Source organism: Sus scrofa, chromosome 4 (assembly GCF_054392235.1).
Source record: "Sus scrofa isolate SSC_HxYL_T2T_F1_AM1 chromosome 4, Sscrofa_HxYL_maternal_Yorkshire_Landrace_v2.0, whole genome shotgun sequence".
Lineage (NCBI taxonomy): Eukaryota > Metazoa > Chordata > Mammalia > Artiodactyla > Suidae > Sus > Sus scrofa.
The window spans coordinates 27,445,001-27,471,615 of record NC_139386.1 but is presented as its reverse complement, the minus strand read 5'-3'; the positions used below and the strand labels follow the sequence as shown (position 1 = coordinate 27,471,615).

Here is a 26,615-nt window from a genome sequence, read left to right as displayed (position 1 = left end):
ATATACAACACGCTCTGGGACGGCTAATCAGAATACTACACTCCTTTGAGAGCAGTGAGTGATACTAAGAAATCTGAGCAGGGATAAGCAGTGTCCATTTAGGAACTTTTGTGAGTGATGAAGAAGAAAAAATCCTTTTTGCAGTATGTTGTTTAGTTAATAGAATGAGTCTTTGGGCATTGTGGTTACTGTTAAGAGAGAATCAATCACAGATATGGAGAGAGACAGACCCTTTATTATAAGACTTGAGTTCTTGAATCCAGCGATGTCTGAAGATTTTTAGCTCTGGATTTTTCCCCTTACTTGAATCAATGGATATCTATTTTATTTATTTATTTAAATTTTGGTTTCTTTCAAAGAGATAAAAATTTGAGTAATAGATGAAAAAAATCAGCTAATGACTAAAAACTTCTAAACATTTGAAATTTCAAAGACTATTTTCACGTCCTGGATTTTACCTCAATAATATACTGAGAGTTACATATTTGAATTATATATTAAGAACAGTAATTTCTTGTATTGCTTAACAGCAATTTTATTAGTTAGTTAATTTTATGTCTTATCCTGAATAGAGTTATTTGTATTTATGGAGCACATTAATTGCTGGATCTCTCCTCAGCACAATAACGAGTTTATATATATTAATTTCCCAAGAATTAACAATTTCTTGCTTTCTACTTCAGCTTTTCTTGAGACAGAATGCAAAGTGAGCTCCATAACCATTGAAGTCAACTGTTGCTAATCTATTTTAGGTGACAAATTCTGGGACATTGCAACAAGAGTACATAGATGACACCTTTAGATAATCCTGAAAGAACACATTGCAGTCCTATCAAATAACTTTACTGAACCAAGCCAAAAAAAAAAAAAAAAAAAAAAAAAAAGATCAGACAGAACAAAAACTTCTGCAAAAATGCGAACAAAAGAAAGGGATTTATGGAAGTCATTTTTAGAATGTTCCCGTATGGATTCTGACACAGCAAAAAAAGGTGTTGGAGTACATAACACCTTTTTTTTTTTTTTTTCCATGCTTTGTTGGCAGGCACCTCTCACTTGGGGGAATTTTATTTTATTAAATGACTGTCAAGAAAGAAAAGGATCTGCATTATCACATTTTTCAGGAAAGGTAATCTGGTGCAACAGCTGTTAGCCTTTGTACATTATTTGTAATTCTGTCTCTTCCAAGTTACCTTAAGAAGCTTGATTTTGATTTACAGGATTTTATTGCAAATACGAATAGATCACTGGCAGTATGCACAAAGGAAGTTAGTTTTGATACAGTTACTATTTTATTCTGGAGAATATGTGTAACTTAGGAATGTTACACTTGTTACAATCCTTTTAAAACAACTAAGAAGTGTATACTTTTGAAAATGATTTGTATGTAAAGCTTATTTTAGTGATTTTTATAAATAGTTCATTGCTTTAAGTTATATACTTCTTTCATGAAATCTACAAGCAGATTGTAATTCTCTCTTTAAATGACTCTCTTCCTCATACTTGCACACCTAATTAGATTGTGAGTTCCTAGTGTATAAGGATTATGGCTTATTAATTTTAATTATCTTTGGAACTCCAACAACTCACTGTCTGACATATCATATTTGATAACTTTTTCTGAATGACTAACAATAAATGGAAACAAATTAATTCTTTCAATGGTTTTCTCTTGTTACCAGTGGCAGGTATTTTGTCTGCAGCTATTCATGATTTTACTTTAAATCCTGACTACTATGTTTTCTGGTACAGAATATAAAAAACTAGAACTGGGACTAGGAAAGTCAGAAGTTGGTTTTATCCATATGTCTTATCTCTTTGATGGCTCTATTTCATATTTCTTTTCTCTAATGCAGCATTTCTTGAAGTATATTTCAAAAAAATTCAGACCAATCATGTGCTCTTTGATAAGTAAGCTTTATATTCAAATAAAGTTGGAAATTCTGCTTATAGTCCATATTGCCTTCTTAGAAATTCATATATAAAACACTAAAGAAAATCATTGAGAATTTTTTTACTTGTCTCATTGAAAATTATTTATGTCAAAAGCACTGTTTGCCAAACTTATTTGTATATGAAAGTTCTTTTTTCTATAAAATTTTACTGCCTCATGGTAATCTTAAAGAAAACACATCAGGTTTTGATGTCTAGTGCATTTCAAAGTTACATATTTGTACTCTTGACTTTGTTCTGTTTTTGCATGCTTGAGGTGCCTCTCAAACCTGTTACATAAATATCTAAGTTTCTTGTTAAAGGAAAAAAAAAAAAAGAAAAAAAGAAACTGGTCTACCTTCCAATATCCTACTGTGTAAGATCTGAGATCTCCATCTTGATATGACTGCTTTACTGTTACTATACAGTCTCCTTATTTTATCTGCAGTAGAAAGGTCATGAGCCAAGTATTTGTCTACAGAATCTGGCCTGAGTTTCAACCTGGTCTAAATAAATACCATCTAGGAGAAAAAAATTTCTTTATATTTTTCATCCCACACTGTTTAACAAAATTACCCCCAAAATATTTGAAAAACAAATCAAGATTTCAATTACATTAGATAGTTTCCTATGAGATCCAAATCCATTAGACTAGTTTTGGAATGTATCTGGGAAATTAAGCTTTTGATATTTATTGATAATTTGGTATTGCATCCATTATGTTTATCCATGTCTCTCCATTTTGTATTCATATTTTCAGGAGTTTTTTGCTTGAATAAAATGAACAACAATTTTGGCGCTATTACAAGTCATTTCACTATATATTTCAAAGCCACTACTTCTAGTAGAGATGAGGAGCAGAGGACCACTTAGAATAGAGTAACCTGCTATAAGAAATTCATTGACAAATGAAATTTTTTTTTTTTTTTTTTTTGCTTTTGAGTGTGCAGTCAGCAAAGAGCTATTGAGATCACAATATTTCTTAGAAACAAAGACCTGTATTTTTAGTGTTGGCTTTCAAACTAGGAGGTCCCATCACTTCTCCCTCCCCCTGCCTTCCATGCTCATTGCTACTGTCATCTGCTTCATGATATTATATAATGAGATTAGTAAATTTTTAGGGACAAAGTTGTCAACCATTATGTAAGCTAGAGAAATTTATTACTAAACTGGAGATTATGACTTAGTTAAAAAGAATCAGGGGTGAGCAGACCTTCTTTCATTCCTTCTAAAGTATTGGTATGAGTGCAAATAAGGAAAAATGATTAATTTTTGTCACAGAGGTATCTCACAGAGGTATCTTGTTTGATTTTCTTTGATGTGAAAATTAATAAACAGAAACTTCATTTAAAATGGAAAATGGAGGAGTTCCCATTGTGGCACAGTGGAAAAGAATCTGACTAGGAACCATGAAGTTGCGGGTTTGATCCCTGGCCTCACTCAGTGGGTTAAGGATCTGGCATTGTTATGAGCTGTGGTATAGGTTGCAGACATGGCTTGGATCTGGTGTTGCTATGGCTCTGGTGTAGGCCGGCAGCAAGAGCTCCAATTAGACCCCTAGACTGGGAACCTCCATATGCCGCTGGTGCAGCTCTAAAAGAACAAAAGACAAAAAAGTAAAAATAAAAAATTAAAAAATTGGAAACAACCTAAATGTCCATCGACAGATGATTGGATTCGGAAGATGTGGTATATATACACAATGGAATACTACTCAGCCATAAAAAAGGATGACATCATGCCATTTGCAGCAACATGGATGGAACTAGAGAATCTCATACTGAGTGAAATGAGCCAGAAAGACAAAGACAAATACCATATGATATCACTTATAACTGGAACCTAATATCCAGCACAAATGAACATCTCCTCAGAAAAGAGAATCATGGACTTGGAGAAAAGACTTGTGGCTGCCTGATGGGAGGGGGAGAGAATGGGAGGGATCGGGAGCTTGGGCTTATCAGACACAACTTAGAATAGATTTACAAGGAGATCCTGCTGAATAGCATTGAGAACTACGTCTAGATATTCATGTTGCAACAGAAGAAAGAGTGGGGGAAAAACTGTAATTGCAATGTATACATGTAAGGATAACCTGACCCCCTTGCTGTACAGTGGGAAAATTAAAAAAAAAAAGTATTAAAAAAAAATTTAAAAATTAAATAAAATGAAAAATTGAGGCCAGAAGGGGGAGCTCACACACCCCACCAGTCCACATCAATTGCAGATTCAACAGGAAGAGATGTACCTTTTTATATATATGTACACTGGGTCGATTTTCTGTATACATTAATTGACAGAACATGGCAAAACAACTATAATAATCTTTTTTTTTTCTTTTTTTTTGTCTTTTTGCTATTTCTTTGGGCCGCTCCCATATGGAGGTTCCCAGGCTAGGGGACTAATCGGAGCTGTAGCCACCGGCCTACGCCAGAGCCTCAGCAACGCGGGATCCGAGCCGTGTCTGCAACCTACACCACAGCTCAGGGCAACGCCGGATCGTTAACCCACTGAGCAAGGGCAGGGACCGAACCCGCAACCTCATGGTTCCTAGTCGGATTCGTTAACCACTGCGCCACCACGGGAACTCCTAATAATCTTTTTTAAAAAGAATACTAAAAAGAAGAAAAAGAATAAGTTTACCACTTTACTAGCCAACAGGAGGAAGAAAAATTTTTTCCTTGCTTGGTACCTGACCCGCCAATGACAGAATGTCAAAATTCAGCCAAAAAAAAAAAAAAGTACTGCACTTCACATTCCCAGTTTCTTCCAATAGACTCTTCCTTTAAAATAGCCCCACCCAACTTTACCCTCTTCTCTATAAAGAAACGCTTCTCTCCTTTGTACTCCAGTTTAGCCTATGGTTCACCATTGACTGCATGTCCCACATTGCAATTCTTTGCTGTTCCAAAATAAACCCATATTGCAAGTAAAATGATTTTTTTGTTGTTTTAGGTAAATCTTGATTTTGTACTCATTTTCAGAAACTGATGCTGTTATTTTTAATTAGTTCAAATACAGAGATAATCCTAGAATTCTGTATAACTGTAGTCATGTTTTACCTCAACGCAATGACTGCAATTGAATATTATGTGCATTTTTGTCTCGGGTATTCAATTTTAACATTCACTCAGAGAAAGTATTGGAAATATCATTTTTTTAATTTAAAAATTATTGTTATTATTATTTTTAATAGTTATTTCCCCAATACAATTTTTTTCCTACTGTACATCATGGTGACCCAGTTACACATACATATACACATTCCATTTCTGCACATTATCACGTTCCATCATAAGTGACTAGACATAGTTTCCAGTGCTACACAGCAGGATCTCATTGCTAATCCATTCCAAAGGCAAGAGTTTGTATCTATTAACCCCAAGCTCCCCAACCAACCACTTCCTCTCCTTCCCCCTTGGCAAATACAAGTCTATTATCCAAGTCCATGATTTTCTTCTCTGTGGAAAGGTTCATTTATGCCTTATATTAGATTCCAGATATAAGTGATATCATAAAGTATTTGTCTTTCTCTTTCTGACTTATTTCACTCAAGATGAGAGTATCTAGTTCTATCCAAGTTGCTGCAAATGGCATTATTTCGTTCTTTTTTATGGCTGAGTAGTATTCCATTGTGTATATATACCACATCTTCCTAATCCAATCATCTGTCAATGGACATTTGGGTTGTTTCCATGTCTCGGCTATTGTGAATAGAGCTGCAATGAACATGCAGGTGCATGTGTCTTTTTTACGAAAAGTTTTTTCCAGATATATGCCCAAGAGTGGGATTGGTGGGTCATATGGTGGTTCTATGTATAGATTTCTAAGGTATCTCCATACTGTTCTCCATAGCTCCTGTACCAGCTTACATTCCCACCAGCAGTGCAGGATTCCCTTTTCTCCACACCCCCTCCAGCGATTGTTCTTTGTGGACTTTTAATGAAGGCCATTCTGACTGGTGTGAGGTGGTATCTTGTGGTAGTTTTGATTTGCATTTCTCTAATAATCAGGGATGTTGAGCATTTTTTCATGTGTTGTTGGCCATCTGTACATCTTTCTTGGAGAAATGTCTATTCAGGTCTTTTGCCCATTTTTCTATTGGATTGTTGGGTTTTTTGCTGTTGAGTTGTATAAGTTGTTTGTGTATTCTAGAGATTGAGCCCTTGTCTGTTGCATCTTTTGAAACTATTTTCTCCCATTCTGTAAGTTGTCTTTTTGTTTTCTTTTGCTGTGCAAAAGCTTGTCAGTTTGATTAGGTCCCATTGGTTTATTTTTTGCTTTTATTTCTGTTGCTTTGGAAGACTGACCTGAGAAAATATTCACAAGGTTGTCAGAGAATGTTTTGCTTATGTTTTCTTCCAGGAGTTTGATGGTGTCTCGTCTTATATTTAAGTCTTTCAGCCATTTTGAGTTTATTTTTGTGCATGGTGTGAGGGTGTGTTCTAGTTTCATTGATTTACATGCAGCTGTCCAGGTTTCCCAGCAATGCTTGCTGAAAAGACTGTCTTTTTCCATTTTATGTTCTTGCCTCCTTTGTCAAATATTAATTGACCATAGGTGTCTAGGTTTATTTCTGGGTTCTCTATTCTGTTCCATTGGTCTGTATGTCTGTTTTGGTACCAGTACCACACTGTCTTGATGACTGTGGCTTTGTAATATTGCCTGAAGTCTGGGAGAGTGATGCCTCCTGCTTGGTTTTTGTTGCTCAGGATTGCTTTGGCAATTCTGGGTCTTTTGTGGTTCCATATAAATTTTTGGATTGTTTATTCTAGTTCTGTGAAAAATGCCATAAATTTGATAGGGCTTGCATTGAATCTATAGATTGCTTTGGGTAGTTGATCATTTGTACAATGTGAATTCTTCCAGCCCAGGAGCATAGAATAGCTTTTCATTTCTTTACATCTTCTTTAATTTCCTTGATTAATGTTTTACAGTTCTCGGCATATAAGTCCTTTAGCTCCTTGGTCAGGTGTATTCCCAGGTACTTGATTTTTTGGGGTGCAATTTTAAAAGGTATTGTATTTTTGTATTTCTTTTCTAATATTTCATTATAATTTTAATTTTTGTTATTATATTTCATGAGAGTTAAGAATATCAAATGATATTTCATGGTATTGGTAAATATGTACTTAGCATTTATGATGAAATCCAAGGAATGTAATCTACCTAATTAGTTAAATCAGTTATAAATTCAATTTTTAATTCCTTTTCTGTACTGCATTATCAGAAATGTTTAAGTTTGTGACACATATTTAAAATGAGATTAGGAGTTCCCGTCGTGGCGCAGTGGTGAATGAATCCGACTAGGAACCATGAGGTTGCGGGTTCGGTCCCTGCCCTTGCTTAGTGGGTTAACGATCTGGTGTTGCCGTGAGCTGTGGTGTAGGTTGCAGACGCAGCTCGGATCCTGCATTGCTGTGGCTCTGGCATAGGCTGGTGGCTACAGCTTCGATTCGACCCCTAGCCTGGGAACCTCCATATGCCATGGGAGCGGCTGAAGAAATAGCAAAAAGACAAAAAAAAAAAAAAAAAAAAGAGAGAGAGATTAATTTGAGTCTTTGAAGATTTATTTAAATGAAAATTAATACTTTGAGCATTTAACTATTTTATTTGTTTCTTTCTAAAGTCTGGCCTTCATTGTCTCATAATTAATGGAACTTTCCACCTGTCCATTTTTAAGAAGCCTTTATGGAAATGTAATTTATTCTTTTCTCCATTCTGAAAGTAGTTTTAAAGCTTCAAACAGTTATAACTATTAAATATATCTATAATTCCGCAGTGGTTTTTTTACTCTCCACCCCCTTTTTTTACGGCTGCATCTGGGGCATATGAAAGTTCCTAGGCTAGGGGTTGAATTGGAGCTACAGCTGGGGCTTACACCACAACCAAAGCAGCACCGGATTTGAGCCCCATGTGTGACCTATGCCACAACTTATAGCGATGCTGGATCCTTAACCCACTGAAGCAGGCCAGGGATTTAACCTGCATCCTCACAGACATAACATCAGGTCCTTAACCTGCTGAGCCCCAATGGGAACTTCTGCACCTTTTCTTTTTCATTTTAGTTTTGGTTTCAAAGTTAGCCACATAATTCCAGTCTTAGTTAGGATTCATTCTTTATTGACCACACAAATAACTCAAGATCTTTATAAAGTTTAGCTATTAACTACATAGATGCAGTAATGTATATGTTCTTGGATCTTGATTTGGATATATGTGCCACTGCTACATAAGAGAGAAAGATTTGGGATTACTCAAATTTTCCAGAGGCTTTCATTTGGACATTTCATAAGGGATAATAAACTGTGGACTATTAAAACTTGAAAGGGTACCCAGAGAAGGGTTCGTGGATCTGTACTATGAGTCTTAGGCACTAAGTAACGGATTGAGTGGGATACTAAAATTGGTACCTTACTACATGCCACATACATTTAATTTCTTAATGCAAGTTATTCCCTAAGAGCCCTTTCAACACTTATTTTGGAAAAGCTAGGCAACAAAAGGTTTCTCATATGTGAGCTTAAATGTGAGCTGCTGTCTAGAACTGGTGCTGAGGAACAAGAAAAGCATACCACTTCGGTAGTGATTTATAAAACCTCAACATACTTAGGAGGACACCTATATGACTGCATCACATTAGCTAATGAGAAATTATGATAAGAATATATACTGGAAGCAATTACTGGGAGTCAATCACTCTGAGAAGCAGTGTTACACAGAGGATACTCTATTACCTGGGAACGTACTTTCCAGTAGGACAATGCTGAGCTCACTGCTGAATATTTCTCCAGCAGTGATTTGATATCTCTCAATATCTATCAAAGCTTCTCAATAGCTACTGGAAATAGCCCCATATCATCCTTGTAGCAGCACTGTCATGTTGATTATCATATTGTTTTGTGAATGGTTACTCCTCCATATCACTCACTGGACAGTACTTTGTGATAAAACATGAATTGTATCTGTTGTATTCCCAAAGTTTAGCATAGCCTTAGATGGAGAATTGATAATATTTTGCCTGTGAAGGCATGTATGAATGCAAGTATGATTGTACAAAATAACTGAACAAGAGACATTGCATTATTAATTTCTCCATCATTTCTTAGCTATTCTAAAATGTGATTCAATGTAGCTACACAATAAAGTTTCCTGGCCTCTATCTAGCTGGAGGAATCCTATTTTAATAATTCTGAGGTTGTACCTAGAAAGTTTTATTTAAAAAATGTCTTCAAATTTGGGACTAAGTATTTGAGTCAAACCTTAGATTATTACTCCCTCTACAAAACTGTTTTTACTAATGGCAGGTTGATATGATGAAGACTTTGTAAAGAATGATAAGCAATAATAAGGTTTGAAGGCTTTGTTTTTTACAGTAGATAATATCTTCTCTATGAGAATAGTCTTATTTTCTGTATCTTTGGTACCTGCATATTGTGTACTCATTAGCAATTTGTGTTATATATGAACCTGAGTCTAAAATCTTGGGTATATAATTAAAATAATAGCATTACCCTTTTTTTTTTTTTTTTTTTGTCTTTTTAGAGCCACACCTGTGGCATATGGAGGCTCCCAGGCTAGGGGTTGAATCGGAGCTATAGCTGCCGTCCTATGCCACAGCCACAGCAATGCCAGATCCGAGCCGTATCTGCAACCTATACCACAGCTCACGGCAACGCCTGATCCTTAATCCACTGAGCGAGGCCAGGGATCGAACCTGCAACCTCATGGTTCCTAGCCAGGTTCACTAACCACTGAGCCATGACGGGAACCCCAGCATTACCTTTAAAACAAATTATTTTTACTCCAAACGTATTCTCCTATTGGATAGTGGTAAATTACATCTTAATCACTGGCAGAGCCCTTTCTCTCCCAGGGTTATACCACAATCTGTGAAAGGGTGGCCCATTGCCTCCAAAATGGATTAAGGACCAAGAGATATAATCTTAGTAATATGAAACTCTTTTTTTTTTTTTTTTTGGCTTTTTGCTATTTCTTGGGCTTCTCCTGTGGCATATGGATGTTCCCAGGCTAGGGGTCTAATCAGAGCTGTAGCCACCAGCCTACGCCAGAGCCACAGCAACACGGGATCCGAGCTGCATCTGCAACCTACACCACAGCTCACGGCAATGCCGGATCCTTAACCCACTGAGCAAGGCCAGGGACCGAACCCTCAACCTCATGATTCCTAGTTGGATTTGTTAACCACTGCACCATGACGGCAACTCCTGAAACTCTTAATAGTGGTAAAATAACTAATATTTCTCCAATTAGGGGAAAAATATATTTGAAGAAAAAATATATTCTGACCTCTATTAAAATGGCAGGGCAGACTTTATTCAGGGCTATCACAATAGTTGATGGGTAAAGGGACAAATACAATAATGTTTTAGAGTAGGGAAGAGTGTTTGGACACGACTTCCAATACAAGGAAAAATGGGGATTTATAGCAAAGGAGTAGGGGAGGGATAGGTAGATGGAAAAATCACTGAGAGATTAGAATAATTCTTGCTAAACTCACCTAATAGAATTCTTACTGAAGGCTGGCTAGGGTGATTAGATATGACCTCAGGGATGGTGGGAGAGGAGGAAGGTGATTTAATATCAAAGTTGGGGGTTCTGGATAGACTGATTTGAAATAATTCTTACTAAAACTGGGCCCTTGAGGACTTTCCTGAGGATTGGGCCCAATTGGTCTTGGAGGAGCTTGTCTAGAGTTTGGTCAAGGAGTCTTTTTTTTGCTTGTTTTTTTTTTTTTTTTTTTGTCTTTTTGTCTTTTAGGGCCACACCAGCGGGATATGGAGGTTCCTAGGGCAGGGGTTGAAGAGGAGTTGCAGCCACTGGCCTATGCCAGAGCCACAGCAACCTGGGATCTGAGCCCGTCTGTGACCTACACCATAGCTCACGGCAACGCCAGATCCTTAACCCACTGAGCGAGACCAGGGATTTAACCTGCGTCCTCATGGATGCTAGTCGTGTTCACTAACCACTGAGCCACAACGGGAACTCCAAGGAGTCTTTTTCAATAGCTACCTCATTTAATACTGAAAACACAACTATAAGGTAGATATAAAAACTATAAGGTAGATTAAAAATTAGAAAACTGAAGCATAGAGAAATAAAATAACTGGCTGACGGTTAAAATGTTACAAGTGTTTCAAGCAGTGGCAGGCCCTAGAAATTAGAGGCTGTTCTGGGAGTTCACATCTTAATTGGATCCACAGATAATAGGTGAGATGTGCATATGGAACCTCTGGTTCCATTCATATCTTTCCAGGATCTTGGCCTCACTCCAGGACCCTGAGAAGGATAAGACTGAGTGTCATTTTTATGAGTGCTACATATTTCTTTTAGAACTTGACCTCCAACAGGGAAATCTCATTTTAGTCTAGAAGAAAACACTTGTTCACTTCTGTTTTCCAAACACTCTACCGCTTTCCTCAATTCTTCTGTATTTGATGTAATCTTTTGGAAAACAAAAATCAGGAAGTTCTTCAGGCTGCTTTGCATTAAACTCCAGACCTTCCTTACTTTGAGTCAGTGAAGTCAACCTCCTACTTTTCTGAAAGGGTGTGTGTGATCCATGTGCATTGGAGAAGGTTGAGAGTAGATAGTAAGAATGGAAAAGAACATAATATCTCAAAATATTACTTAGCCACAAACAAATTTGTCTTTATTATTTGGAGAGTATAAACTCTATACCTTACTGTGTTTATCTTTTTCGAATTGCTTCTAAAAGTTAAAAATTATATTCTTAGCTTCCTTGTAAATAATGATATTGAAAAATAATGATAATTATAATAACAGTATTCTTTAATGTGGATTAAGGTCTTATCATATAAGTTATATCAAAGTGTTCTCTGTATTACCTAAGTTATCTTTACAAGAGCACTATGAGGTATGTGCTACCATTTTCTCCAACTTAAGGAAATAACATGTGTAGAACTTAGCCTATGTATATCAACAGCGTCTATATCCATTTAGTCACTCAAATGTCAAGCTCTGGCACTTCACATTCAGTTAGTTAGAAAAAAGAGAGAAATAAATGAAAAATATTAACTACAATATTAATAGAGAAAAAAAGTAACAATATTATGGACAATTATATAGGTATGGATATCTTCATCTTCATTGGACAATCAAAAAGGTAATAATATAAAACTAACAAGAAAATGAAGGAGAATATTTTTGTGACCTCAAGGTAGAAAAGATGATAAAAATGTAATTTCTGTGACCAAACATTGGTGTTCTACACCAAAATTAAACATTTCTATATATCATAATTCAATTTAAGAAATGCATGATTTCTAGAAGAAAAGCATTGTTTTTAGTTACTCTCACATTGAATACTTCTGACACTAGATGTGTGACTTTTCCCCACATCAACCAATCCTCCAACATCAGCTGGTCAATCCAATTCAGTTCCTATAGTGTATATTTGTAGTTAGTTTCATATCCTGTGAATTAAGAGCTTAGTCCCACAATACTACGTCCACTTCAAAGCCAATTACACATACAAGACTGTCAGATGGGCTACTGACCAACCAGCTATAAATCCCACAACCCCCTCCTTGGGTTTAATAATTTATAAGAATGGTTCCCAGAATTCATGAAAATATTTATGTTTACTGGATTATTATAAAATAAAGGGTATATATAATATATATATATGGATATAATATATATATATATAATAAAGGGTATATATAATATATCTATAATCAGGGTATATATATATAATATATATAATAAAGGATATATATATAATATGTATATGTATATAATATATATATATATATGGATATAATAAACGGTAAAGATGAACAATCAGATGAAGGAATACATAGGGAAGGGTCATGAGCACAGGGATCTCTGTTCCCATATAGTTGGGTGTACCACCCTCCCAGCAAGTAGATGTATTCATCAACCTGGAAGCTCTCTTAGACCTACATACTTTGGGGATTTGTATGTAGATATAATTATTAACTCAATTTCTAGGCCCTCTTCTCAGTCTGGAAATGAGTGATGGGCTGAAAGCACCACACTTTTAATAATGGCTTGATCTTTCTGTGGCCAGCCCATATCTAGAAGCCCACCAAGAGTCACCACACTGGAACAAAAGTCACATCTATCACTAAACAACTCCAAGGGATTTAGGAGCTCTGTGACATGAGCCAAGGTCAAAGACCAAATACTTGAATATAAGATGGTCCTTAAAAGCCCTGTTTCAAGTGTTTTAGATCTCTGGGTCAGGAACCAGAAAGAGAGACTAGTATGTATATTTCTATTATTTTATAAGTGATTAAGTAGAGAACATAGTTGCAACATCTGAAATTGACAAAAAAATTAAATCCTAAAAAATATACAGAAATAAGGCACGACACCTAACTAACAGAGTGAAAAGCCAGCTTCCAGAGGGAACATCCAAAGCCTAGCAGATGTATGAAGACATCATCAATTCACTAATAATAAAAGTAGTAAAAATGGCCTCTTACCAAATAGAAAGGCTATAATCAGAAAAGTATATTCTTACTTAACTTCATTTAAGTATTGACGAGACTGTGAGGAACTGGAACTTATATTGAAACTACTGGGAGTACAAATGCTTAAGAACATCTGAAAGTAATTTGATAGTATTTATCAAAATTAAGCCATATGTCCAAAAATTCCACTCCTGAATAGTGTAGAGTTGAAGGCAACTTCCGTAACTACAAGAATCGTTAACGCAGTTATGTATTATGTATCTACCAGAATCTCCTTCAATAAAGGACTTAATACACTATGAGTTGGAAGTGCTACCAATAGACAACCTTCAGTCCCAGCATCTTCAGGGTATACCAAAATACGCAAAAAAGCCCAAGGCCCTCTATGGACAACCCACATCCGATGACTCATTGATGCAGATATACAGAGCTCTGGACATCAATGTCCAATTGAAATAAGACTGAAGGACAATTCTAGCTTTAGGGCTTCTTATAAAGTATCCCAAAATTGTCATTAAGCCTGCATCACAGCTTTATCTTGCCTTTTTCTCTTGCTTTCTATCACTTACTCCTTAATAAACTACCTACATGCTAATCTCCATCTAAAACATGCTTCCAGGAATTCCTATTGTGGCTCAGTGGTAAAGAACCTGATGAGTATCCATGAGGACATGGGTTCAATCCCTGGCCTTGCTCAATCGGTTAAGGATCTGGCATTGCCGTTGCCATGAGCTGTGATGTAGGTTGCAGATGCAGCTCAGATCCCGCATTGCTGTGGCTGTGGCCTAGGCTGTCAGCTACAGCTCCAATTTGACCCCTAGCATGGGAACTTCCATTTGCCTTGGGTGAGGCTCTAAAAAGATTAAAAAAAAACAACAAAGCAAAACAAACAAACAAACAAAACCCCATGCTTCCAGAGAAACCTAGCCTGACTATAAAAGCAGGTACTAAAGATTGTTTTGAAACTGGATTACTTGCTACCAGGATTTCATTACTGGTTGCAGGTAGAGCAATTGACCCTGGCAAAAATTAAAGAATCGGGATGGTATGCTGGTGGAAGGGGATGTATTAGCCTGTATGATACATTAGATATTTGAGAAATCAAGAGGAACTAGCAACTAAAAGGAAAATGAAATACATAGTTATTGCTAAAGTTTGACTAAAGTTTTGGAAAAAAAAGATAAAAAGCTGGCCCCACTTGGAGAATTTTTACATCTAGTCCTTGCAACTGCGGGCTCTGTTAGTTTAAAGACTTTAACTCTCAAATTGGGGTATCCTTCTGTTGAGGACAGAGATACTGAGCTGTAAGTTGTAATTGTTTTCAGATTTCAGGCTCCTTGTTTCAAGAGTCCAGAAAGCAAGAAGAGGAGTCATGCTAGGTTGGGGTGATCTTGATTGGAAAGTGATAGAGATGCTGTTACGCAATGCAGAAAGGGGGTGGGTGGATATGTTTGTCATCCACATATTTTGATTAAATATCTCTTTTGATAATGACAAGTTCATCAACCCTGGCCTGAAAAAAGCATAGTGATCAGGGACTCAGAACTCTTAGAGATGAAAGTCTGAGTCAAGCCACTAAAATGGCAGAGGTGCTTGCTAAGGATGGAAAATGGATAGTGGATAAAGGAGATGATGAGGCCAGATGCAACTGCAAGAGCAATAATTTTCTCCCTCTCTCTCTCTCTCTCTTTATGGTTTCCCTACAGAGGAACGATTTACCATAATCCTGGAGCAATTCCTACCAGAAATGTGTTGGAAGAAGTGAATCCACACAATGAAAGGAACTGACCCATGTAGAACACTGTGATACACTAACGAATCTCTCTCAAGGAAGGCCTTGTTGATTCATATTCTGGGAGTGTTTTCTGAGCAGAGTCTTCAGCTGTCAGCCCCTTCACAGATTGCCCACAGTCACCCCTTTCTGGGGTGGCTCACATCCAACAAATTATACATGTAGGAGTAAAAAAGTATGGTCATCTTGGCCCAGGGAAATATCTTTTACTTTAATATGAGAGGTATTTGAACATGTTTAAACATTGGTGGAAAGAAGACAGTAAAAAGCAGGGGAAATTTCTTCAAAGAGCAGAAGGCAGAAGTGCTATGAAATTCACGTTACAGGTGATATTGTAACAAAAGGTCATGTTGTATTAGTCCTACATAATAGGCAAGATTGACTTCAATATTTTCTTAAAAAGCATCGCCGTTAGCTTTACTGAATTTATAAAATCACATTTAGAACATATTGTAATAATTACATTTGAATCATTTAATATGGCCTTCATTTGAATTTTCTACGCATCACAATGATTTGGTATTGTCATCAAGTCATCCGTATGATAGTTTTAACCCCCAATTCAGGTATCTGCAACCTCATATAAGACTGTAACTATGCTTATATTTTTATTCAGATTTTTTTTCCTATGAATTTTGACTGACTTAGGCCATAGTTGTTGGCAAAAATCTTGCATTGGCTCCGGGCTTCATCCCAAATACTGTCTTTATGTAGAACTAAAACAAAACTTCTCATATGTGGATCACTGGGGAATGAGGCTGATTTGGATATATGGGAATCCTGAAAGCCTGGCTCTCTTTTCAGCCATGTGGCCACTTGCTCTCCTCCCTTCTGTTTAGCCCCATCTCTGCATTGGGAACTGGTCCCACCACTGTTTCACGCCAATTCATCTTTGGATCCAGCTGGCCCTAACTCTACTGCTAGCTCTAGTTGTTCCAAGTTTTTATGCCAGACTAAGTCTTCCCTGTCCAATATGGTTGGCCCTATCTTTGTTTCCGGTCTCAAGCCAGACCCAATTTATGCAGATAAACCAGAAATTTGGGTGTGGATCAACAGGTTGGGGCAGATATTTGGAGTTGTGCTGTAATCCATCAAATTTAGCAACACATTGTTCATAAGACGGGCTACATTGTTTTTTTAAAGGGAAATCCTTTCCTGTCATTCTTTTCTCTTCACTGTTTCCATTTTCCACCGGCTGAAAAAACAAATGTGGGTGGATATGGTCCTGGACATTCTTTTGAGTTAGACTGGTGCCATAAAACATCCCCACCATGATAACATATTTTGTTTAAATTTAAATTTATCATAAAGCATCAGTCATTTCTAGAAAGTTGCTACCATACACTTTGGTTTCTCTGACTCCTAGGGAACTCTCAAGCCAAGTAAGAATGTTGATAAGCAGTGCAGAAGGATTCTCTCTGCCATCTGTACTTTGGGGATTTTTAGTCTTAAACATCCAGCAGACAATTAGGTAACTTGTTTGAAATACAAAGCAAAGTTGTAACTGCAAAGACTCCCAGTGCCCCTCTTCTTATCCTGCCAGTGTTGAAGCCATTTTTTTTAAAAAAAGTCAAATTTGAAGATAAGTGAAGTAATATTTTACTGGAATATAATAATGATGCTAATACAGCTATTTCAGTCTATTTTATAAATATATTGCTCACCTTTATTACATAAATCTTATTTAAGTAACAATGCAAATGCAAATTAAATAAATCAAATGATTCTATTTAAAGACACTCTAATGATTTATAAAAGGAGTTCTTTGAGAACCTATAGAAACTAAATTAAATATACCTATATGTATCAATTTGTGAAATAAGTATATTTTTTTGCCTTCCTTAAAGCCAGGTTTAAAAAAAAAACAGGCCAGAATTTTCACCATCTGTTTCTAAACTGCACAGATGGTTGCAAATTTAAATCTGTTGTAAAAGTGTATTGCTTACTGTTCTGTCTACAGAGTTTTCTGATAAAGTGTCAAATAAAACAATCGATAGTTAATAGTACCAATAACTTCAACTACCTAAATGTGGTATTAGAACCCACTGACCCATGCAGAATCTTAGTCTTTTCCTGAGTTAAATCCCTGATAGTTGCTGCTCGGCTAGTTTTTTCCCCCTAGATTCAAAATATTCTGCCAGGCAAATTTCCATGTGTCCCATTACCCAAATTAAATGTGTTCAATATTAAAGTGGCGATGTAGCATACATAATTGAATGGCATGATATGAAATTTACATACATAAGGGTACCTATAATTGTTCGCTGTGAGAAGTAATACTTTCTTATCGCTGATATGAAATTGAAAATATAAATTGATCTATACCAATTTAGTCACCTACGGCTATTTTCGTTTGTGTGTTGGTTTTGTTTTGTGTGGTAATGGTAGTTGAGGGAAAGAATTAGCTACCCCACAACTAGTTTGCAATTTGGAAGAGTCAGCAACCAAATCTTGCCACATATAACAAACAGCACACACGTACTGCAAAGCAGAAAAATAGTTATAAGTCTCGTTCTTTAAACTTGATGTAGCTTTGACTTTTTATCTCTTTTTCTTTCCTGGTCCTTGGCAACCTTGACAAACACTTTTTCTAAAGTTTCCACCTGAATAAAATTTAACAGCATTCAAGTTTAAGGATTCAGCTGAACATGTACTTGAGTCAGGAGACCATGAATCCTTTAAAGTAGGCAAAGGACATAAAATCCTTTACAGTTTAAGCATGGATCACTTTCCCTAAATATAGAGGCCAATGGACTTGTTCGCTTCTTATGCCCCATTTATGTGTGTATGTGAGGAATGTCTGTCTGATATTTTATTCAACTTACATTTCTTAACTATATCACCAATAAGATGACTGGGGTATATATATATATTTTGCTATATATTATCCTAGTAAACAGTCCATTAATTATCCACAAAAAATTTATTTCTAACATTCATTGTGTGGATAGCAGAACCTCTGGCATAATGTTGAGTTGGAAAGCTGCCTTCTTCTTCTGAGTGCTACTTCACTACCCCTGGCATGTAAATTTCTGATTACTCACTGAGGGTATAATATAAACCATCTATCTACACATTTATATACCCTACACATTTATCACTAGACTAGTTTGGCTGTATTTGGAGGGAGGGAAAGCATCTTATATACCAAGTAGACCCTTTATTGGCATCTTAATTTTCTTGAAATTCTTTCTCCCCTTCCTCCTCCTTGTGAAAGATACTGAAGAACTGAAAAAATTTAGCTGACTCTAGCAAGATCTTAGCCCCTTGATCCTACCCTCTTCCTGATCATAAATCAACCAGTTAACTGCAGTCTTAGGCTTAAGGTCTTGCAACCTGTCCCATCATGAATGCATCCTTTCGTTCCCTGTGCCTTCCGAGAATTTTAACAGTAGCAATTCTGGAAACAGAACTGGACTTTGATCTTCCTCAGTTTGTTCTGTAAAATCTTTAAGCATCTTATTTCTCTGTAGAATATTTATTTTGAACTATTTTCACTTTGTGACATTATTAATAGATAATCGAGCCAACAGTTATTGCTTAGTTTTTCTCCTTCCTTTTTGGTAAAGATTTTCTATATGTGTAGTTGCCTCTGTATTTATTGCAGCTAGTGTAAAGAAAAAGATATTATGTTTCTGAATACTCTATAATGTATTTATTAATAAAGACTGATATAGTGCTCATCACACACTGTTGTGAGACATGTTTTTATAATATTTTCTTAGCCTCTTTGCTGAAAACTCCATCTTGTCCTTCCTTACTTTGTCCCCTCTTCCTGCTTGAGAAACAGTCACGGTAATGGGAAATGACTTAAGCTTAAGAACAAAGACCTAAAGGCGTGGGTTATTCGTGGGGTCAGCTGAATGAGGACATAATACATTGGTCTAGGCACGCCTGGACCTGTGCAGATTGGAACACCATTTGCACAAGCATGATATGTCCTCTAAAGAATAAGAGAAAGAGGAACCTCATGGCCAAGTGGTTTATGAGTGGTCGTTAGCAGAATATGCATTAGCAAAGAGAACCAAGGTGCAAACCTAGGCACACAGGGTTGCCACAAATAGGAAGCACAGTGAAGATTCTCTGAAATGCTATGCATAGATAGCTAACTCAAATGCTAATGATGCTTAAATGCCTAAAGTTTAGAGTAAGAGTTTAACCATCTACCAGCTAAGTGACTTTTAAAACAATAAAAGAACTTATAAAATAATAAAAAAAAACCCTATATCCTGCACCTACAAGCCTCTTTTTTCCATTGATATAATCCTCAAGAGCACAATAAAAGCAGTGTGGTTTCTTGAGGCAGGGTACTTGGTCCCTGAGACCTTGAATCCCCCAGTTCCCGCTTTTACTTAAAATAAATGTCTCTGTGTCTTGTTTCATGTTAACTTTTTTCCTTAAGTTCCACAGCACCCATTCTTCAGCCCCATCCTGCTGAGCTGGTCTCGGCAACACACCAAGCACTATTATAAGATTCTTAGAAGTATTAACCCATGACCTCATAACCATCCAATGATAAAAGATGTTCTGTTATCTGAATTTTAAATACAAGTAGACTGAGGCAAAAATAAATTAAGAAACTTACTCAAGGCCACACAGTTGGTAAGTGGAACAGTTAAAATTCAAAGCCAAATAATCTGACTCTAGAGTATGTGCTCACAAATACTAACCTATATTACTTCTCCCACAACTAAACTGGGCATAAACAGCAAGACTGGAGCATTGTTAAAAACAACCATCTTTTTAACAATTGACCATTCACTAAGTTACAAGTTACATTTTAAAAGGCATTTTCTTATAAAATGTAAAGCTAAATAAAAGTGAAACTTAATTGTTTGAAGATAATTGTTTGAAATACTTAGCTGTATTTGAAGATAATACTATTCTTCAGAGATACATATTTCTGAATCATTTTACAATTATCCTGCTTCAGTGGGTGGATGTTTTCAAAATTTTTGTCAATTTTCTAAATATTTATCAACATATTTATCGATCATGGATCAATCAATAATTTTTTTTAGTCATCGTTCTTACTTTCTTCTCCAAATGACCAACAAAAAATGAGAGGTGATTTTTGTTCTTATCCATCCAACCTATAAAGAATTAACTAGACTTTGTGGCCTGTAGGCCTGAATTCTCTTTGAATAGGTTTTTTTTTTTTTTTTTTTTGTCTTTTTGCTATTTCTTGGGCAGCTCCTGCAGCATATGGAGGTTCCCAGGCTAGGGGTCCAATCGGAGCTGTAGCCACTGGCCTACGCCAGAGCCACAGCAACGCGGGATCCGAGCCGCGTCTGCAACCTACACCACAGCTCAGGGCAACGCTAGATGTTAACCCACTGAGCAAGGGCGTGGATCGAACCCGCAACCTCATGGTTCCTAGTCGGATTCGTTAACCACTGCGCCACGAGGGGAACTCCTGAATAGGTTTTTTTAAGGAAACTTTATTGTCATTCAAAGATAAGTTTCTAAGTCAATCTGACTTCCTTAATTAGGAGGGAGGGGAAATCTAAGGGTTGGGGGGGAGAATAACATCAAGAGATGTTCTTAAAGAATAAGGAATTCCTGGAGTCTGGGGGTAATTAAGGGGCGAAGCCCCTTGGGGATACAAGCTTTTGTGGGCAGACTGTGAAATAGTTATGGAGTATTGGGAAAGCTAAAATCACCAACAGTCAGGTTAGCATAAATGGAGCGACTCCTGTAAAGAACAAAGCTGTGCAGTTTTAATTGTGACTAAAAAAGATGCTATGTTTTCATTAGAAATGGATTTTATTTATCAATTTTCTTTGCATCCTTATTGAGTTGTAATTGCCATATGACATTGTATAAGTTTAAGCTCTACAACGTGATGATTTAATACATGTATAGATAGCAAAATTATTAACATGATAGGGTTAATTAACACTTGTATTACCTCACGTAATTGGGATTTTTATCTTGTGAATTAACACGGCAAATTAAACATACATCATATAGTATTAACTATAGTCATGATGTTGTACAATAAACGTTCAGAATTTATTCATCTTATAACTGAAAGTTTCTTTTTTTTCTGTCAAATGTCTTTTATTTATTTAGTTAGTTATTTAATTTTTTTGCAACACCTGGAATTCTTAACCTGCTGAGCCACCAGGGAACTACTGGTCTTCTATTTATTTAAAAAACTGAGTTACAATTGACATACAATATCACATTAGCTTCAGATATGTAATAGTGAATCAATATTTTATATATTATAAATTAATAACACATTAATCCAGTTATCATGTCACCATAAAAATTGTTGTATTATTGACTATATTCCCTATGTGTACATTACATCCCTGTGACTTATTTATTTTAAAGCTAGGATTTTTTTAAACTCTCAGTCTCTTTCACCTCTTATTCATCCCTCCAGCCCCTTCCCCTCTGACAATGACCTGCTGATTCTCTGTATCTATGAGTCTTTCTCTATTTTTTATGTTTATATTTTTTTTAGATTCCACATATATGTGAATTAATATATTTGTTTTTTGACTTATTTCACTTAGAATGTATGTATATGCACGTATGTATATAAAAGCTCCTGTATCCATTTCATCTATTGATAGAAACAGGTTGCTTCCATCCCTATCTTGTCTATTATAAATAATGCTGCAGTGAACATAGGGGTGCATCTATCTTTTCTAATTAGTGTATTTGTTTTCTTCAGATACATATCCAGAAGTGGAGTTGCTAGATTATACAGTAGTTCTATTTTTAGTTTTTGGCGGAAATTTCATACTGTTTTCCATAGTGACTGTACTAATTTACATTCCCACCAACAATGCACAAAAGTTCACTTTTCTGCACGTACTCCCCAAAATGTTTCTTCTTGATAATGGCCATTCTGACAGGTATAACATATATCTCAATATGGCTTTGATTTGCATTTCCCTGATGACTAGTTATGTTGAGCACTTTTGCATGTGCCTGCTGGCCAACCCTATGTCTTCTTTGTAAAAATGTTTATTCAAGCCCTCTTCTCATTTTTTTTCATCAGGATGATTGGTTTCTTTGGTTGTTGAGTTGTATAAGTATTTTATTTTATCCAAAATAATTAACTAATTAATTAATTTTATGGCACAGCTGCAGGATATGGAATTTCCCAGGCTAGGAGTTGAATTAGAGCTGCAGCTGCTGGGTTACTCCATAGCCACAGCAACACTGGATCTGAGCTACATCTGTGACCTAAGGTGCAGCTTGTACCAGATCCTTAACCCATTTTGTGAATCCAGGGATAGAACTCACATCCTCATGATTACTACTGCAGGTCCCTAATCAGTTGAGCCACAATAGGAACTCCAGCTTCTTTATATATTTTAGATATCAGCTCCTTATCAGATTTATTGCTTGCAAATATCTTCTCCCACTTAGTAGGCAGCCTTTTCATTTTGTTGGAGGTTTCCTTTGTTGTGTGAAAACTTTTGAGTTTGGGTGTAGTCTGTTTTGTTTAGTTTTGCTTTTGTTGCCCTTGCCTAAGGAGACTTATCCCAAAAATATTGCTAAGACCGATGTCCAAGATGCTACTACCTATGTTTTCTTCTAGAAGTTTTATGGCTTCAGGTCATACACTTGTCTTTAATTCATCTTGAGATTTTTTTTTTATATATATGTAGGCGTCTAACTCTCTTCCACTGATTTATCAATCTGTTTCTAATTCAGTGTCAGGATGCCCTCATTCTTTTTCCTCCTTTTTTCCTTAGTTCTTATAAGGCAGCCTAGTATATTGGTGGCAGAAAGGACTTTGGAAACAGAGAAACCTGAATTTAATAGCCAGCACTAATTGATTCCTGGGTAATATTGAAAAAATGACAACTTGAATTGCTTTAGCCTTAATTTCCTTAACTATACCCAAACAGTTTAGATCTTGAGCAAGAAATAGTACTATTTTGTCCAAATTTTTTTTTAATTCCAAAAAACCACACTGGTATTTACACAAAATATATAAAATAAGTTAAGGGCAATTAATATTTAAAAAAATTGGCTTTTTAAACTTGCAATAAGCTGTGTCTCTTCATTTATTTAAAATGTGGGAAGTAGTTACACTTTTTTGGGAACACATTTTAGAACTTAATTGTTCCCACCACAAAAAAGACATAATGTGATAAAGGTGTTAGCTAACACTAATTTGATAATGATATTATAAAAAATGTGTGTAATAAATATATAAATTATATATAAATGTGTGTATAATATAAATATGGAAATAAACAGGCCATATACCTTAAACCTATATGATGTTATCTGTTGACTGATTCACAATAAAAAAATAAAACTCATAGATGCTATGCACAGAGCTCATGAGCAAATGTTTCATGGATCCACTGAAATTGTGGCTATTACATTTTGTTTTCAACAGCAGTTTTCTTTGGCTTAAGAATTATGAACAAGTTGTCTCACTATCTTAACACTTATATTTTAGGGACAAACCTTGAGTATAAATACATATTAATTTTCCTAAATTAAAGTAACTATTCAAGGACACCAGGGAGCATCATAGAAGGAAAAAAATTACATCTGGATATAATGGCATGGTCTATTTTTCTTATGAAAATAACTATTGCATTTTTATAAAAATTTTATTTAAGTTCTCCAAATATGAAAAGAACCTCACTACCAGTTGACATATTACAATATTGACATACCAAATTTACTATGAAGCTATTTCCATTTTCTTTTCTCATATGTGAGATAAATTACAGTATAAACATACCTGAATTTGAAGTAAATTAAAATAAATCACAAAGAAGTGAAAGCAAGTTACAAACACTCGACGTAGAGAGCAGTCTTGCTACCCCTAAAGGTTTTACCATAAGAATTTATTAGATAAGCCTAAAACAAATTTTTTCTCATTGGTGCCCTGGGATTGGCTAAATCATTATTACCAAGCTTGTCTGGCAGGCTTGCTAAAGTGTATGCTGGACTATATGTCATGAAGAATTTATATCTGACTGTTAAAAGTGATTTGAGATTCCCATTAGAAGAAATAATCTTAATCATCCACAATAACTTTGCATTAATTATTGATAAATCTAATCAGTAATCTGAAATTGCTCACATCTAATATTAATCAGAAAGGCAGATGAATTTCTAGCATGATGATATGCTCTTTGTGCCTTAAAGTACCTTTATAGTGTTATTATTTACAGGCTCCTGAGTTGGAGAAAGATGAGATCCTTCAAAGGAATGACTTCACTGTGGTTAGGTTCTATTCTCAAAGCTGGTGTATTCACTATTGTCAACTCATGTAAAATGCTGTAACTTCTGTGTTTTATGTTTAAAGTGAATTCTTTTATAAAATCAAATTTTGTGTTTATTTCTGAACATCCTTCTACTTTTATACTGAGAAATAGCCACATACATTTAAAAAATTATCTTATTTTTGTCATGATTCCAAAAAGCAAACAAAGAGACATGAAGAGACAGAGGGAGGGTGTGAGAGGGAGAGGGAAAGAGAGAGGGGGAGGGAGAGGAGAGAGAGAGAAGGGAGAGAATTATACATTGAATGACAATATACCCACAATCCAGTTTAAGATATAAAATATTTCCATCAGAGCTATTCCCCTCCTGAATCATATTCTCCACCCTCTCAACCAGAGTTAAGCATCATTTTGAGTTTGAATTAGTATTTACAAATTTCATTTATTCATTTATACTATAATATATGCATACCAATTAAAGCACTATATGGTATTTCTCCAATTTTTAATATTTACAGAAAGTGTTTCATTATGATTCTTGTAGCTTTGTACAATTCATTTCTGTAGCTGTAGAATGCCCTAGTATATGCATCTATTAGAATTTATAATCTTTTCTTTTGCCAATAGACATTTAAATTATTTCTAAATTCTTGAGATTTCAAATACTGATGCTTTGAGCATTCTTGTACATATCTGTAGGAGAAAATATTCAAGTGTTTCTCAAGGCCATAAATTTAAGGTAGAATGGCTTGTTTGAAGCATCTGCAACTTCTGTTGCCTTGGGAGACTGACCTAAGAAAACATTTGTATGGTTGATGTCAGAGACTATTTTGACTATGTTTTCTTCCAGGAGTTTTATGGTGCCATGATTTATGTTTAAGTCTTTAAGCCATTCTGAGTTTATTTTTGTGTATGGTATGAGAGTGTGTTCTAGTTTCACTGATTTACATGCAGCTGTCCAGTTTTCCTAGCATCACTTGCTGAAGAGACTGTTTTTTTCTTTTTTTTCACTTTTATCAAATATTAATTGACCATAGGTGTCTGAGTTCCATTGATCTGTTCCATTGATCCACATGTCTGTTTTTATACCAATACCATACTATTTTAATTACTGTAACTTTGTAATGGTGTCTGAAATCTGGCACAGTTATGTCCCCTGCTTCCCCCTCCCTCAGGATTGCTTTGGCAATTCTGCGTCTTTATGGTTCCATATAAATTTTTGGATTATTTGTTTTAGTTTTGTGAAAAACGTCATGGGTAATTTGATAGGTATCACATTAAAACTGTAGATTTCTTTGGGTAGCATGGTCAGTTTAATATTAATTCTTCCAATCCAGGAGCATGGAATATCTTTCCATTTCTTTGAATCATCTTTAATTTCCTTGATTAATGTTTTATAGTTCTCAACATACGTCTTTCACCTCTTTGGTCAGGTTTATTCCTAGGTATTTTATTTTTTATTTTGATGCAATTTTAAAGGTATTTTTTATATATTTCTTTTCTAATGTTTCATTGTTAGTTTAGAAAAATGCAACAGGTTTCTGAATGTTAATCTTGTATCCTGCTGCTTTGCTGAATTCGTTTATCAGAGTAATTTTTTTGTGGATTCCTTAGGGTTTTCTATATATAATATTACATAATCTGTAGGCAGTGAAAAATTTACCTCTTCTCTTCCAATTTGGATATGTTTTATTTCTTTGTTTTGTCTGATTACTGTGGCTAGGACTTCCAATAATATATTGAATGATATGTCCAATAAAAATGGTAAGAGTGCGCATCCTGGTCATGTTCCAGATTTCCGTGGGAATGCTTTCACCTTTTCTCCATTGAGTATTGTATTGGTTGTGGGCTTGTCATAAATGGCTTTTATGATGTTGTTATATATTACCTCTATATACACATTGGTAAGAGTTTTTATCATGAATGGATGTTGGATTTTGTAAAATGCTTGTTCTGCATCTATTGAGATGATCATGTGTATTTTTTTCCCTTTTTTTTGTTTAATGTAGTGTATTAAATCAATTGATTTGTGTTTGTTGAACCATCCTTGTGAACTTGGGATAAGTCCCACTAGGTCATGGTGTATGATCTTTGTTATGTGTTATTGGATCCAGTCTGCTAAAATTTTCTTAAGAATTTTTGCATCTAAATTCATCAAAGATATTGGTCTATAATTTTCTTTTTTGGTGTATC

At 35.5% G+C, this 26,615-nt stretch overlaps 1 protein-coding gene across 1 annotated transcript in view; it reads left to right on the top strand.

Moving 5' to 3' along the window:
- The window catches only part of LOC110260475 (uncharacterized), a 473,671-nt gene extending 454,779 nt beyond the window's left edge, over nt 1-18,892 (top strand). Inside the window, exon 7 of the mRNA XM_085020959.1 lies at nt 15,119-18,892. The gene's annotated coding sequence lies outside the window, so the exon portion shown is untranslated. The remainder of the gene's footprint in view (nt 1-15,118) is intronic.
- The last annotated feature ends 7,723 nt before the right edge of the window (nt 18,893-26,615 follow it).